General features: G+C 43.0%; 1 pseudogene; it reads right to left on the bottom strand.

The window, feature by feature from the left end:
* Positions 1–1,039: 1,039 nt before the first annotated feature.
* LOC122153871 lies at positions 1,040–17,957 on the bottom strand (annotated as a pseudogene).

Below are 17,957 nucleotides of genomic sequence, written 5' to 3'. Positions count from 1 at the left end.
TTCAAAGCTGTATGGCAGCAATGTTATGATGAAGTCATAAAAAGCTTACTTTGGAGCTGAAGGAGGAAAAAGCCATAGAGGCCTTTCAAGACTCATTACAAAGATTGAGAAACCTTAAAACATGGAGAAGGAATATACTTGCTGTATCCTGAGTTTGTCAGCCACCTTCTGCTCTTTCTTCACCAAAGACGCCGATTTTCTTAGGTTTATGCCTTTAATAACTATTGCCTCTTTTTATTTTTACCTTTCAAGCCTTTTTCCTTAGTTTCTTGAGCTTTTTGATGCATCCAAGAAAGAAAACAAATGTAAAAGGGAGCTGTCTACTGGACTGAGCAATCAAGTTATCTTCCAGTGACCTGTCATGGCTTGTAATATACAACACATCTAATTAAAGACATACTGAATCAGGTTTCTTTCTATCACATGTTGTTTATTGTTTGAAGTCATGTCTTCATATTTGTATTAAACGTAACAACAAAAAACCCAAGACTTGTATTAGGAAGATTAAAGCCATTATAAACTCAAATCAAACTAGAACCAAAACAGCACTGACCAAGTGCTATCTAATTAGAGCAACTCCCCAAGTCAGAATTAACCAACATGTTGGACTACCCAAACCACTACGTGAATACATAATCAGTGCTTAAGAATTCACAAATAAGAAATCTAGAGAGCAAGCTGCCCATTTAATTATATGTTCCAAATAAGATTTTGGTCTGAGGGCAGTAAGCTTATTTGAACATCTATTAGCCCAGCTGAGTTACTCGAAAGTCACGTTTGCAGTCATTACCACTTCTTCTTAATGTGACTGTTACAGGGCAGATATTTTCCTGAGATTGCTCTTTCTCTCCTCACAAAAAAAAAAATAAGTTTTAAGCATAACTCTGCTCTGGAAAGGTTGGCAGCTGTAGCTAGATACCGAGAAAAGAGAAATGATGCTGTGTGCTTCTCTTCAAAATAAAGAGCATGCACAAGTTCAAAAATGCCTGACAAGAGATCATATGAAGATGAATTAAGAACATAAAGGAATTAAAGTTGTCTACTCCTCCACTTTTTTCACAGGAGGTTCCTGTCAAGGAGATTTTTCATGATCAGTGTCCACCTGCTCTTGGGAACTGGAGCTGGAGTTACTATGTTGTCTTTCTTGGGAGGAACGGCCACTTCTACTTTCTCCTCTGTCACTTCAGTTTTTGGGTTTGGCTTATTCTTCTCTTTTGGCTTATTCTTCTCTTTTTGTCTCCTTTTCAGAGGTTGGTCTGAAAGCAACAGCATCTGCTTCCATAACTTATCTCTCACAGGGGTGGCATCATATCTGCTTGGGAACAGAGAGTTCGTTTTAACATCTGCTGCTGTAACTGGTTCCCTTGGTTTTCTCCCACCTCCCATACCACTCAGGACTGGGAAATCCTTAATTCTCCTCCTGTTGTCCTCTCTTCTGGTAATTTTTATGTTTCTTTCCTCTGTCATCTTCCAGTGGCTTTTCCACCGTCTTCTCTTTGGATTTTGTAGCGTCTTTGATGCCATCGCTCTCTCTTCCAGAAGGTTTTTCAGCGTAATTTCCAGCTCTATTATGACTTTGGTAGCTCTGCCCACCAGAATAATTCTCCCTACATTCCCGAGCATTTGGTGAGTCCTCCCATCTCGTCCCAGGTGGACCAAACCTAGCTGGAGAAAAGTCCTCTCTGTTTACTGGAGGTCAAGTTGAGCGCCAGCAGCACAGCCCTTGTAAAATTTTTCCCTATAGTTCCTTTCCCATTGTCTGCGTCAGTCCTTTGTCAAATGGATCGCTAAAGCCAACAGATCTGCCATAAGAAGCTTTCATATCATATGGTGGAGCTCTGTATATCTGTTAAAATGCTCCCTCTCTCCTTCTAAGTTTAGGTGGAGGCTGGCCTTTAAATACTGGAGACCTTTGATACAGGGCCAAGATAGGAACAGGGGATGTAAGGGTTAACATGAGAATAGCAAGAAGGGGATAATAGCAAGAAGGGGATAACAAAAGAAAATAGTTCAAGGGAAATAGTTTAGATAACGGTTAACTGTCTGCTTAGTGAGCAGACAGTTTATAAAACACGGTGAGCTCTCTAGGCTTTATCAGTACCAAGCCGGTTGGAACTAGACCCACGGTTTGGACAACAGCCAGTAAGAAACTGAGTATGCGCAAAACCTGGGGTCACAGAGCGGACAGGAGGAAGAGGAGCTTGACTTCATCCCCAAAGACCCCCACGACCACCACCAGAAGACACTGCGCAGACTCAACTAGGAGGAGATTATGGAAATGCTAATTATAATACGAAGCGGGGATAGGTGTTGAATATGTATAGGCGTATTGCGAAATATTATGAATATGTAATCATTTGCTCTATAAATCTTAGGTAACAGCATCACACGTGGGGTACACAATAGGAGGAGTTATCCCCTGTGTACCTCAGCGCTGAATAAACATACCTACTTTACAATCTATCAGATTGTGGAGTCTATTTCCGCACGTCAGTTTTGGCGAGCCAGCCAGGAGACTCTCTGCTCGACTACGGGATCGACTGCGGGGCGGACTCTCCCAGGCGCGCCCCGAGCACTTTCCTCGGAGGAGCCTCCGCTACCAGCCGCTCACCGTGGGGGGCAGACAAGGACTTCCTGAAGCCGCGGACCAAACGGTATGTTTAAGGATAGGAGCCTGTAAGTCGTACGCGTGGCTGGGGCAGCTGGTAAATCGCGCAGAGACGTCTGGCGTGCAGCTAAGCCGGGTAGGTGCACCGAAAAGGCGCGAATTCGTGCGGGTTAGGGGAGTCTAGGGGGCAATTACACCTTGCCACAGACCGATAGAGCGGTCGCCGGCTCCAATCGGGGACCTGTTGGCCGAGAGGGCGGCCACAGGCAGGAGTGATTGAAAAGGCCTTTGTTCTGTTGTGTTTTTTTTTCTCTTGCTGAAAGTGTTGTAAGTGTGTGGACTCGTAAGTGTGTGGACGTCCGTGAGATTGTGAGATTGTGAGTGAATGCTGTGTGGTGATTGTGTTAAGTGTGAGCGTTTGGAGTGAGTGTTTTACAAAAACAAGATGGGTAATACTCAGGGAGGGATATTAAAAAAGAGCCCTCTCGGCTGTATACTCGCCCATTGGCGGGATATTGCAGGGAGCGGAGGTACGGAAAGCAAAAGGACTCTTGTAAAATATTGCAATCAGTGGTGGCCGCTGTATAAGCTGGAGGATGGTGCTAAATGGCCGCTTAATGGAACACTGGACTATAACACTCTGTTACAACTTATGTTGTTTATAAGGAGAGAAGGAAAATGGGATGAGATATCATATGCGGATATGTTTTTTACTTTGCGAAATCACCCAGAGTGTCAAAGGGACTGTGGGTTAGTACCCCCACAGGACCCTATGGTGCTCGCACTTGAACGAGAAAATAAGGAAAGTAGGGGTAAGTTGAAAAGGTGTTGCTCATCATGTAGTATTGGACAGAGATGTACAAAGGTGGATAAGGTGGAAAACTTCAGAAGCTGCGCCCTACGGAAAGTGGGAAGGCTTCAATGAATGTAAAAATAGCAAATGTAACAGAGGACTGACGGGGACCTGGGGGATCTACCCTGGTGGATCCACTGGTTAAACTTAAGCTGGGGAGAGAACAAGAAGAAGTAGAACTTTTGGTAGACACAGGAGCAACGTACTCTGTTTTGAATCAAGCTTTAATACCACTGGGGGACGACTATGTTATGGTAAAGGGAGCGACCGGCCAATCTGAAAAGGCGTATTTTTGTAAACCTTTAGAGTATAAATTGGGAAAGCAATGGGGAATTCATAAATTCCTTTATATGCCTAACTCCCCAAAAGCTCTCCTGGGGAGGGATTTGCTGGAACAACTGGAAGCAAAAATTGTCTTTGAGAAAGGGGAAGTCACCTTGGAGGTAAAAGATCAGCAGTACATTCAAGTGCTGAGTCTCACTCTAACTAGTTCTTCGTCAGGAGGAGAAATTAGTGAGGAAATTTTAGACCAAGTATATCCGGGAGTTTGGGCTACCGATGTACCTGGAAGGGCGAAAAACGCTCTACCGATTGAGATCAAGATTAAGGAAGGTCAACGACCGGTGAGAATTAAACAGTATCCTTTAAAAAGGGAGGATAGGGAAGGAATCCGACCGGTAATAGAAAAATTTTTGCAATTAGGGTTATTAGAAGAGTGTGAGTCTGAGTTCAATACCCCTATACTGCCCATTCGGAAACCTGATGGGTCGTATAGAGTGGTTCAGGACTTACGGGCTGTGAATAAAATAGTTGAAGATCTCCACCCAGTGGTAGCAAACCCATATACCCTGTTAACTGTATTAACACCAGAGTTGATTTGGTTTACTGTCTTAGATTTGAAGGACGCCTTCTTTTGCCTTCCTCTCCATAAAGCCAGCCAAAAGTTGTTTGCATTTGAGTGGGAAAATCCTAAAACTGGTCGAAAGACCCAACTCACCTGGACGGTGTTGCCACAAGGGTTCAAGAATAGCCCTACTCTTTTTGGCAACCAGCTTGCAAAGGACTTGGAATCCTGGGAAGCCCCATCCGAGAAAGGAAAATTATTGCAGTACGTGGACGACATTTTGATCGCTACTGAGACAGAAGAGGACTGTGCAACGTGGACGGTGAGCTTGTTAAATTTTTTGGGACTGCGGGGGTATCGAGTTTCTAAGAAGAAAGCCCAGGTGATACAACGTAAAGTAAACTACCTGGGTTATGAGATCACTGCAGGGCAAAGAACTTTGGGACAGTCCCGTAAGGAGGCCATATGTCAAACCCCGAAACCTCAGACAGTAAAAGAATTAAGAACCTTCTTGGGAATGACGGGGTGGTGCAGGCTATGGATCTATAATTATGGACTACTTGTTAAGCCCCTGTATGCGCTAACAAACACCGAACAGACGCACCTCGAATGGGATGAGGAGGCTGAGCGAGCCTTCGATTCACTGAAGAAGGTTTTGATGTCGGCCCCGGCTCTAGGACTTCCAGATGTGAGTAAACCGTTTCTTCTCTTTTCTCATGAGAAGCAGGGCATTGCCCTGGGAATACTGGCACAAGACCTAGGTCCATATCGACGAGCTGTCGCCTATCTCTCTAAACAACTAGATGCAACTGCAAAAGGGTGGCCTGGGTGTCTGCGAGCGGTGGCTGCCCTGATACTGAACATACAGGAAGCTCGGAAGTTCACTCTGGGCCAGAAAATGACTGTCTATGTGTCACATACAGTGTCGGCAGTCCTGGAAGCGAAGGGAGGGCATTGGCTCTCCCCACAAAGATTTCTGAGATACCAAGCTGCACTAGTAGAACAAGATGATGTACAGATAATAGTCACTAATATTATCAACCCAGCTTCTTTCCTCAGTGGTAACATGGGAGAACCAGTGCACCATGACTGCTTGGAAACAATTGAGGCGACATACTCAAGTCGCCCTGACCTAAAAGAAAGCCCCATGAAGGATGAAGAGAGCTGGTTCACGGATGGAAGCAGTTACGTCCTGAACGGTAATCGATATGCGGGGTATGCCGTTACCACCAGTCAAAAGGTACTAGAATCAGGACCTCTGCCTGCAAATACGTCTGCGCAAAAGGCAGAAATAATTGCTTTAACCCGAGCCCTGGAACTAGCTAAGGGTAAGATCATAAACATATACACGGACTCCAAGTATGCTTTTGGAGTTGTGCATGCACATGGAGCAATCTGGAAAGAAAGGGGACTATTGAACTCCCAAGGGAAAAACATTAAACATGCGGAAGAAATTTTGAAGCTATTGGAAGCTGTTCAATTTCCTGAGAAGGTGGCAATTATGCATATTAAAGCACACCAAAAGGTGAGCTCTGAATTGGAAAAAGGAAATGAGCTGGCGGATAGGGAGGCAAAACGGGCGGCCAAAATAGAGATAAAGACTGAAGGAGCACTTATTCCCGATAGGCAAATTTCCCTGGAAAGTAAACCAGAATATACCAGGGAGGATCAGAAATTTATTGCAGATCTGGAAGGGACATATAACAAGGAAGGGTGGGCTTATACCCCACAGGGGAAGTTAATTATCCCCTCTCGTTTACTATGGCATTTCACACGAGAGGAGCATAGAAAGAGACACTGGGGAGCAGAAGCTTTGTATAGTCATTTGATAAAAGAGATTGTAGCCAGGAATTTGTATACCACGGTAAGGCAGGTGACTCAACAATGTGACATCTGCCTCCGGACTAATCCCAAAAACGCCCCCAAACTAGAAATGGGTCAGATTGGGAAGGGCAACGGGCCTGGGCAACAATGGCAAGTAGATTTTACAGAATTACCAAGAAAAGGGGGGTATCGATATTTGTTGGTACTGACTGATACCTTTTCAGGCTGGCCAGAAGCATTCCCTACTAGAACCGCTAAGGCTCGGGAAGTAACTAAAGTACTGATACAAGAAATAATACCACGATTTGGGGTTCCGGCAATCATATCCTCAGATAGAGGACCACACTTTGTCTCAAAAGTAGTACAACAAATTAGCCACCATTTGGGTATAGATTGGCAGCTTCACACCCCGTACCGCCCTCAGTCAAGCGGTCAAGTGGAAAAGATGAACCACTTAATCAAACAGCAAATTGTAAAATTGGGGCAAGAAGCAAACCTGACATGGCCTCAGTCCTTGCCCTTGGCCCTTTTACGCATACGGACAAGGCCAAGGGCAAGGGAAGGGCTGAGCCCCTTTGAAATTTTATATGGACAACCATACGGGGTACAAAAAGGAATATCCACACAAATTGGAGATGAAATTATGAGCTCCTACATGGTGGCGTTAGGGAAACAACTCAATAAGATCAGAAAACATGTAATTGGTATTCGAGGTAGAGGGTTGGATGGACCCGTACATGATATACAACCTGGGGACTATGTATATGTTAAGTCTCTTACAGAAAAAAAACCTTGGAGCCACGGTGGGAAGGGCCATTCCAGGTGCTGCTCACGACGTTCACAGCCATCAAGATTAAGGAATACTCGGCCTGGATACATCACACCCGAGTGAAGAAAGCCCATAAATCTCCATGGAAAGTTACCCAAGTTCGACCAGGAAGATTACGCTTCTCACGATAAGTCTGATAATCATTTTTCCTTTAATGTATAGTCAAAGGTTCAGTGAATGGCCATGGTCCCAGGCCCACATTGGGTATACTGGAAGTATGGGGATAGGCAGCACACACACGACTCTAAATTTGGCTACTACAGTTATACAGGGGATAAATGTAAACTCAAAAGAATCACACCTATCAAGGAGTACAACAATTGCAGGGAACATTGGGACAAGAAATTAAAATAGGATGCAGAGCAATTAATGAGTCTACTCACTGGGCAGCAAAACAGATCACAGTAAGAACACGTATGGAAACTGGGGAACCGGGCGCCCTTTTAGCAAACCAAGTCTGTGATACAACAAAATCAGATTGTTGGTATAACTCTACTCTTAACCAATCAATTTCCGTAGTATGTCTCTGGGTCAAGTGGCAGCCGATATTGGGATTATCCTTCAGATTTCATATAATAATAAACAACGCAACAACAACACCAACAACTGAGAAGACAGCCAGCACAACAACAACAGCGCCAGACACAACTCAAACAACTCAACCCCAAACAAAACCAGGGCCTAAGATTTATGAAGTTGGCCCATATATGATTAGGAATGTGGGCCAACAACAATTATTATTTAACCCAGATTGGTCTCTTAAGCATGTTGAATTGATAATACAGACTAATATCTCCGAAATCCAACCAGCCTGTCTTCCTTTCGTAGAAACATCTTTCAAGGGCTGGACGAGATGGACACAAAAACAAATGCACCTTGAAAGCAGAACAAAAAGAGATTTAACTGGAGTATTAGGAACGGGGTTGGGAGTCTTGAATAGAATCGATTCAGAAGTATTAATGAACAAGTTGGTCACTGCAACAAGTGATTTAACAAAGCTAAAGCAGCCTCTGCAGTCATCTTTGTTGGCATTGGGAACTAGTCAGTGGCAAGTTTCAAAAATATTGCCAATATGGGAAAAGAATGAGGACCAAGATCACAGATTAATACTAGATGCACTTAATATGGCCCAGAATAATGTGTCTTTAGCTTTTAGTTGTATACAGGCACAGTTATGGCTGCAGGCAACCGCTGCCTTGATCATAAGGGAAGGGAATGAAGGAATTTTTCCAGTTGAAATCCGAAAGGCTGTTTGGGACGAAGCTACCAATTTTGAAAGAAGATTCCAATCTTGGTGGACTATGGTGAATTTTACCTATGACTCCACTACTAACATGGCTACTGCCTTTGTGCTCACCATACGTAATGCTACAGTTTATGTAATCCATCCCATCATCGCATTAGGGTTGAACCATGAGGATACAGTGCTCTATCCTTCAGAGCATAGAGCATGGGCCCGGAAGGAGAATGAGAAATGGCAGACTGTAAACGTGGAATCTTGTATTACTCGAGAACAACAGGGGTTCATCTGTGAAAGTAATACAATTGACACCAGAGACATATGCCTTGACACTGAGCAAAGTATCTGTCACTTCGAAATTCACCCAGATAATAGTAAGAAAACTGTGATTATATATGCTGGTCAAGGCTGTATATGTTTAAGAACCGCTTGTGTATTCGTAGAGATAGATCTTGACAATGTAACTTTGTTTACTAGGAATCATTCTAATTTCTGTATTTGTAACTTTGTTAAGATTACTGGGTGTGACTTTGTATATTAGGCACCAGTGGTTTCCCACCAGTTGATAAAATCTAAAATCATAAATTATCTCGAATTATCACCTACACCTATTGGAATGAACCTTACATTAGTAAGGCAATTGATTAAACATCAAGATTTGTTAGGGATCTTGAGAGAAATTCAGAGAAACGGAGAGAAAACTTTAGTTACTATACACCATGATACAAAAGAAATAAACAGGGTTTTGCAAAGAACAAAACAAGATGCAAGTCACAACTGGTGGGATACTCTTTTCGGCTGGTCGCCTTCTGCAACAAGGATTCTTAACATTATAATACACCCCATTGTGATTCTACTAGGTAGTTTAGGAATTTTATTAGTACTAACCATCATTTTGTATTTATGGGTCTGGAGAATGTTTAAAAGAATAACAGCGATGCATGAGGCTTTATATTATTTGGGGGATTGCTGAAGTAAAAGAATTTACTCAGTATAATAAGAAAAGGGGGGATTGATACAGGGCCAAGATAGGAACAGGGGATGTAAGGGTTAACATGAGAATAGCAAGAAGGGGATAATAGCAAGAAGGGGATAACAAAAGAAAATAGTTCAAGGGAAATAGTTTAGATAACGGTTAACTGTCTGCTTAGTGAGCAGACAGTTTATAAAACACGGTGAGCTCTCTAGGCTTTATCAGTACCAAGCCGGTTGGAACTAGACCCACGGTTTGGACAACAGCCAGTAAGAAACTGAGTATGCGCAAAACCTGGGGTCACAGAGCGGACAGGAGGAAGAGGAGCTTGACTTCATCCCCAAAGACCCCCACGACCACCACCAGAAGACACTGCGCAGACTCAACTAGGAGGAGATTATGGAAATGCTAATTATAATACGAAGCGGGGATAGGTGTTGAATATGTATAGGCGTATTGCGAAATATTATGAATATGTAATCATTTGCTCTATAAATCTTAGGTAACAGCATCACACGTGGGGTACACAATAGGAGGAGTTATCCCCTGTGTACCTCAGCGCTGAATAAACATACCTACTTTACAATCTATCAGATTGTGGAGTCTATTTCCGCACGTCACCTTGACCGTGAATGGGACCTTCTGGATGTGGGTGATCTTGACCTTGAACCTTGATCATAACCACGTGGCCTTGACCTAGAACGATGGTTGTGCCTCCTCCCTTTGCCTCTTCCTGGGTAGGGTGGCGATCGCGAGTAGGAACGAGAACGGGAACGACGAAATGATCGAGAGTAGGAGCGAGTGCGGGAAGAACCCGATCTTGCCTCGGAGTAGCTATACAAACTTCTACTGTAAGATGAAGCACTGCAGGGAAACTTGGACCTTAAGAAAGACACAACACAGTAAAAAGAAATGAAATGAACTCAAAAGAGTATCTCTCCCCAATTTTTTCCCTCCCAAATTTGGTTTGGTTTTTTTCTTCTCCCTATGCTCATGTCAAAGCTTCTTTCAGATGCTGACATAATGCTACTGCACACGGAAGAATTTGGCAACACGCAAAGGTTTCCACTTACAAGACAGAACTGCTGCTTCGTTAGTGTGAAAATATACAGGAAGGGTACATCTATTTCCACTTACTTCTATCACGTGAACTACCAGAGCTATTGATTGATTTAAGGGGGTGTTACTGGCTTCTACTGCTACGTGTACACTTTTCACTACTCCGCAACCACCTGCGGTGCAAATCATTTTTGTTGCAGTAAGATGCAGAAAGAGCAAGTTTTAATGGCTACAGCACAGTATCAAATATCAAGAAAACACGATTTCACCTGAAGACAGTAAAGCTCCATTTTACAGTGCCAGCTTAGTCTGTTTAACTTCCCTACTTATTTATTTGGGACCTTGTACAGGATGCAAAGTACTTGTGCTGCAATCTTACATACAGGACTTCTAGACAGATGCCCTAGCAAATTTTTGCACGTAGCTGTAGCTCTAACCAAGGATAGTGCCCGCATTTCAAGAAAAGTCATATCTAAAAGCTGGTAAACACAGAATCTAGTAATATGCCATGAGGCCATTACTCAAGGAAAGATACTGACAGCAGTACTAAGAGAGAGCTATTCAGACTCCTGCCTGAGTGAATTCTGGGGATAAAAAACATCAGCTACCCTGAGCTTCTTCTTCACAATTTTTTCTTTTGTTATTTTTTAAAGAGCCATTTCACGTTATTCCACATATGTTCATTGGCATCATGCCTCCTCTCAAAGTCCTTTACCAATTTAAGATTTCTCTACAAACCAGTGTGACCTTTCAGTTCCTAAGAAAAAAATTAAAATGTCAACAAATTACTAGTGAAAGCCACCAGCTGGCAGTCCAGGTTAAAATCTCTCCACGTATCCACATGAGGTAAACAAAAGTGGAAATGAAGACAATTTCTCTCCCATATCTCCTCCGAAGTGCTTTGTGGTAATGGTTACAATCAGAGCAGGGAGACACACAAAATCCAGCAGCTGCACCTATTCAGCTTCTGGCCTCCTCACGGCTGTCAGGAGGTGAAGGACGTCACTGCAGAGAAGCTTTACCGAAAGACACACCTGCTCTGGAAGAACTGCTGCCAAATTATCGCTGTCGGTCAACTGTAATCTCTACCATATTGGAGCTAGTAACCTACGTATGGAACTCCTATCACTGCTAATCCCTTGAATCATCCAGTCCACCTAACGAGAGAGAGGTGGAGTGGATCTCCTCCTGATTCTTCTAGCCAATCTGCTGCTCCATTGCAGACAGGGAAGGCAGTTACCTGGAAAATGAACGCCTATGCTCCTTTTGAATCTTTTTATATTCCATCAGTTCCTTTGCAGAATGATTTGTAAATTCATAGAGTTTGGACTTTTTCTTTTCCCTGTTAAAAGAAGTTTCACCTTTATTCCAATTCTAATTTGACCTTTTTTACCAAAAGACACCAAGAAACAAAACATGGCCAATATGAGAAAATGCATACTGCATGCAAATGCAAAAGGTGGACATCCTATGTAAGCAAAAGCAGTTTAGAATTCCTACAAGGCTTAGGGAAAGTTTTAGAATTACATTTGTCTTGTTTTAGTTTTGCACATTTGCCATCTGCAACGAGAAAGTATATTGGAAGGAACACGATGCCGTTTTTGCTCATGTCAGATGCAGTGTAACTGCAGTGCGATACGCTATCAAAATATAAACATGAAAACCAGCGCAACTTCATTGGGCCAAATGCCTACTCCACTTTAAGTCTCTGTTGTTCTCTGGAAAACTCCTCCCTAGGGAAGGGAGGCCAAGAGCAGCCTCGCTGGTGTCAGGAATCCCAGCAGGACCAGGGCAGTGACCTGTCCCCCTGCACTCGGCCCCGGTGAGGCTGCACCTCCTAATACTGGGTTCAGCTTTGGGCCCCTCACTGCCAGAAAGACATCGAGGTGCTGGAGTGTGTCCAGAGAAGGGCAATGAAGATGTGGAAGGCTCTAGAGAACAAGTCTTGTGAGGAGTGGCTGAGGGAACTGGGGGTTGTTTAGCCTGGAGGAAAGGAGGCCGAGGGGAGACCTCATCACCCTCTACAACTACCTGAAAGGAGGTTGCAGCGAGATGAGTGTCAGTGTCTTTTCCCAGCTAACAAGGGATAGGACAAGAGGAAATGGCCTCAAGTTGCTCCAGGGGAGATTTGGATCCATATTAAGAAAAATTTTTTCAACGAAAGGGCTGTTGATCATTAGAACAGGCTGACCAGGGGAGTGGTGGAGTCACCATCCCTGGAGATATTTAACAGACGTGTAGATGTGGTGCTTGGGGACGTGGTTTAGTGGTGGGCTTGGCAGTGTTGGGCTAACGGTTGGACTTGATGATCTTAAAGGCCTTTTCCAATCTCAGTGATTCTGTGATTCTGTAAAGGAGGTGCTTGTGTCGTTGGGGTGGGATTTGAACGAGCCGCTGGTGCTGCTGTTGTCACCCAAGCTGATGACATGTTTACAGGGGCTGGGGGATATCCTGGAGGGGGGACAGTGCACTCAGCAGATGGGGGCTGACCAGGTGTGTAATGAGGAGGAAATGGTGGTGGTGGTGGTACCCGCGGTGGGAGAGGAGGTGCAGTGGGGTGGTGGAGGGTGCAAGGGAGGTGTAGGCACAGGCACAAAGACCGGTGTTGGTGCTGGTACTGTTGGGGTCTGAGTCCTTTGGACATGTTCCCTGTGTGGCGTCCTCAGTCTGGACTTCTAAAGAAACCCCAAAACACGTATCACTGTTTGTTACACTCTGCTCTGATTTGAAAGGTGAAGGAACGAATCAGGAGCACGTTGGCAAGCACTTCTTGTTCTCACCTTGAGCACTTTCCCTCCCTGCTTTCTGTTCATTTGAGACTACACTCACTTCTCGATCCTCATACTTCCTTCCACACCCTCACCCCCAGCAGCTCCCTCAGTCTTCTCTCCGTATACTCAGCTTTGCAACTGTGGATGGAGTCTGCCTGTGCTTAAAAGAGACTCCCATCTCCCACGAGCCAAGTGCCCACTGCTCCTCTGCCACTCCTTGATACACTTAATACTTCACACTTCTGATCTTCAACGTACTGCACAGGGATTAACTCATCTGCTCTCAAACTTCTAACCTCTTCCACACGTTACCTGTGTTGTTGCCTCGTGATGATGTATTTGGCCTGTTCTTGTCCCTGACTTTTTATTTTCTTTCTTACTGAATTTGAGGTCTTAGACAATCTGTGAGATGGATCCTGGTTTTTGTTTTCACTGATCTTTACAATTTTATAAACACAGTGCACCCTTACAATCTCTCTACAACAAATACATACCAAAAGGAAGGAATAACTTGACATTGCAATAATGGATAAAAGAATCCTCTCTCTCCAGGTGAAACAGTTTGGCTATTTGAGATGACTAAACTGAAGACAGTCAAAATTGTCATAAAATAACAGCATTGCCTCCTCCAATAATTTGCTCTGTCAATATTAATTAGATTGCTAAAAAAATCTATTGGAGGCTGATTTCTATTGGGAAATCAATTTCTTCAGCCTATTCAGCCAGCAATCAAAAGGCTGGCTTTCCATCCGATCTTTTAATTTTATTTAATTTTGATATGTAATTATGGTTTCCTCAAAAAGAGTTAATTTTTCAGAGTCCTCTTTGAGTCACGCACTGGAGTTTTATTTTAAATAACCTTAATGCAAGCACAGAACCCCTTTGTTAGGCCAAATGAAGCCATTTAAAAATTAATTACCACTTGTATTCTCCACAACTATCTGTGCATACTTATTTCATGATAATGCAGCTGTTTTATAACTTACGCATTACCACCTCATTTAACAGGTTACAATATGTATAATATGTTTCATTTCTGTAGAATACTTACATTTCCCAGCTTGGACTGGCACCTGCTGAGCGAATTCCACCGGCTCTCATTGGATGAACTTTTGGCGTGGGGAGAGGAAAAAGAAAAAAATCCCATTCACTTTATCTGAAGACAATTTTTTAGAAGAAATTCTAAAGTTGCAGTTACTTACCAGCTGTGGGTATTGATTGTCCTTGGGGGCCCAGAAGACTTGGTAATGCTGGCTGCTTGAGAACAGGAACCTGATAGCCCTGGTGAATAAATGCAAACAGTTGGAAAATAAGCTCCACCAAAGAATGAGAATCAACGCATATGTTGAAAGAAAACTTGTGTTCTCTTCCAACAAAGTGCTGATTGTCAGAGGAAGATTTAGCAAGTTCAGAGGCCGTCACCAGAGCAGCAGGAGGTGTCGGAGCCCTGAGTGGCGGTGGAGGTGGTGGCGGCTGCTGCTGCTGTTGCTGCTGAATCTGCTTACGGCGCCTTTTTGTGTAGCCAGTTCCATTTTTGAAGTTGTTCACAGCCTGAAGGCAGAAAAACATTTACAAGATGGTATTAGGAACCTCCAGGAGATATACAGACAAAAGCCTCCACAGAGTAAAATGACTCCTGTGTTCCCATAAATAGTATCAATCCTAAAATAAGCCAACATACAGATATAGTCAGATTAGACATAAGGCAGAAACTCTTCCCTGTGTGCTGGCCCAGGGTGCCCAGAGGAGCTGTGGCTGCCCCCTCCCTGGAAGGGTTCAAGGCCAGGTTGGACGGGGCTGGTGGAAGGGGTTGGGACTGGATGATCTTTAAGGTCCCTTCCAGCCCAAAGCGTTCTGTGCTGTATGAACACATCACATTAAACACTGATTTTAACGATTGGTAACTCAGAGTATCTGTATTTAAAGTACTTCAGTGTTAACACCAAACTGAGGCAATCATGTTAAACAAAAATGTGACCTGAATTTGCCAGATTGTCTCTAAAGAGTTGTATGCTTCTGTAACAACAGATAATGTACTTGAGAAATAAATCTAGTTTTATTCAGTCAGCCTTGCTTAAGGAGATGTAAATTAGTATCTTCTTCCCTTTCAGATTTTTACAAACAGACTTTTCTTACAAACAGTTGATGTAAAAATCTTCCTGTTACCTGGCGTAGGCACTTGTTGGCAATTAAAGAATCAGGAGAAACATCTGTCTGGTGACATGTTGGGCATGTGTGTTCCTCAGATTCCAGTAATGCTGTTCTAATACCTGTGAATAATTAGAATCATCAGAATAGTTCATGGGCAAACTAAGGAAATTTTGTTGGTTCTAATCGATTATAAAACACAGAAATGATTGATGGTGAATATGGTCTTGAATTGAGAGCCTGAATCTATAAATGTTCAGTAGTGTAAAAAATTGATAGTGCGCAGCAAAACACTATGCAGTTTTGACAGCTCACTCTTGTAATATTTGAAGATGTAGAGTAGGCTGTGTCTTGATGTTCTGACTAGTCTTTTTTCCACTATCTAGTACAGTGCGAAGTCACCAACCTCAGGGTTAATGAGTAAAACGCATCTCAGTCATTAGTATGTTCAAGTCCTGAAGGCTTTAACCAGCTCTCCCATGGAGGAGAATGTGGATCACATGCTTAACTAGCCATTTGTTGCAGATCACAGGAAGTCACCCGAGGTGGCCATAGAGTTTTGCATGAGAGAAAAGGCTGTGGACAAGCCAAATGCATTTGATATCCAATACTGTAATCAGCTGCACAAAAAAAAAAAAAAAAGAAGCTTTCTGCTTCTTTTTTTTCTTCATTTCTATGAGCAGGGTTCTTCCCCAATCAGGGTATAGTTAAGTATTAAATAGAGCTGTTAGCAAAGTTAATTTTGTTATCTCCTTTTTCTGCTTTCAGAAGATCAGATGTGGTGCTTTGAGCTAACAAACATGGGAGGAACACTTACATTCATCACAATAACTGTTTCCACAGCAGGGAATAACAGCGGCGTCAGTCAAAATATCTCTACAAATGAGACATATCAACTCCTCTGGAAGGAGTATCACCGTCTGAGGAGGAAGAGGATGGCTCCTCTGGTAAGAAGGGAGGCTTCTCCTTCTTTCCTCTAGCATAAGCTTCCCTGGAGGGTGGGTGGGGAAGGAAAAAGAAAAAAGTTAAAGATGGATAAAGGAAAACTTCTCCAAGCTTTGGCTTTTATGAAAGGAGGATGATAGATGGAATTCTCACTCCACATTAGCCTTCACAACCACAGGCATTTAGTTTAAACTACTCTTCTAGAGTCACAACACTGGAAGAGGGAGGGGGGGAACAACCTTCCTTCTGCAGAACTTTCCCATTTGTTGGATCATCTAAGAAATTAGCTCAGACTGGAAAAATCATTTTTGACAGCTAGAAATCAGGTGACATGAATCCCACCTCTCCTTTGCCAGAGGGTGAATGTAAATTGCAGGCTCGGAGTAAAGTTAGTCTCTGAGTAATTATGTTTTATAAATGGAAGTCCATGCCACAGCTTCTACGAAAGGAGATCCATGACAGAAAATCAGAAGTGCTTCCAAGTGCATTTTAAAACAGCCACTCTTGTCAGCACACAGTAGTATTTTCTTCATTTATAGCAACAGGAAATTGTCAGTCTGTTTCACACGTGGGCTTTGGTAAAAGCCAGAGGGGAAGGACATCTCAGTCCAACAGCTCTATGGTAAATTTTTCAAAAAGCTTTTGAAACGTAAACCAGAAGCAAAAGGAGCTTTCAAAGGGAACGACTCCACTGTAAACACTACTGAAATGCTTTGTAGAAGTACAGGTTCTGAGCATACCAGCAGCTTAACCAATTTCCAGGGACACAAACAGCAGGAGCGCCCTGTTTTAATATTAGAAAGTGTCACAGATTTCAAGGTTAAGATCCAATGACAGTGCTTCCTCCCCCGTAATTACAGACAATGGCCAACTTGGTTGCACTGTCACTCAGGCATTTACGCACGGCTTCTCTCGTTCACTTTTTGGTCAGTCCCAGTAATTCCATACTTACGCATTAATAGTTGGTATCACATATTTTCCTGTCTTGGTCAGCATAGCACCCTTCGTATTGGGATCTTTCACCTCCACCATGAAACTCCTTGGAATTCCTGTGCTCTTTTTAATTCTGGGAACAGACTCAAATTTTTTGTCCTGATAAGAAAAGAGATACGGACATATCTCATCTTAAGACCCACACTTACAATGACATTTCATTGATTATTTTGAGCAGCAAAAGCCTCTAATCCTCCCCTTTAACTTAGCCTAAGGGTTGCTCGATGAATATAGCCAGGATGCTCCAAAGGCTTGAGCAGTGTTTTGAACTTTCTAACAGAAAAATTCTAGCAATATTGAAATATATAAAGATATGCATTCAAGTTCACAGCGGAAGATCTGTGGGCACATGTAATGTCTATGACGTAGAAAAAAAGAAAATTTCATGTTGAGAATTCCATCTTTCCCTTGGATTTTGAAGGGCTTTGCACCATTGCCATATAACCTCTGTATTACACCCCAAGAGGAACAGTTGTCAAGATGGATATTCATGTATTTGTCCCATAACTGCCAAGGTAAAACAATTAAAAACTAAGTAACACCAGAAGTCCCCCACAATCTTACCCCATTTGTTGGGCAGTTCTTTATATAGTGGCCAGGATTTCCGCAACGAAAACAAGTATATGATGGTGGAGGTAGACCCAAGGATTTCTTCATGTAACTAAAATTTTTTGGGGAAAAAAAAGAAAAAGGTATGCATGTGTCACTCTTGTTCAAACAAACATTCTCTACAATTTTTCCATAGCCTTTAGAGAACAGATGTGACACTGTCAAAACTTACTTGATTGGATCATACTGTCGGCAAGACTGTATCATCATAGCTTTTATCTTGTCTTCTTCGGAAGCGTTGGCTTCAGCCAGATTGGCTGT

The sequence above is a fragment of the Tyto alba genome, unplaced genomic scaffold (assembly GCF_018691265.1).
Source record: "Tyto alba isolate M040663 unplaced genomic scaffold, T.alba_DEE_v4.0 Super-Scaffold_26, whole genome shotgun sequence".
In the NCBI taxonomy this organism is placed as follows: Eukaryota; Metazoa; Chordata; class Aves; order Strigiformes; family Tytonidae; genus Tyto; species Tyto alba.
Note: the sequence above shows the minus strand (reverse complement) of the source record. Positions and strands in the feature narration are given on the sequence as shown.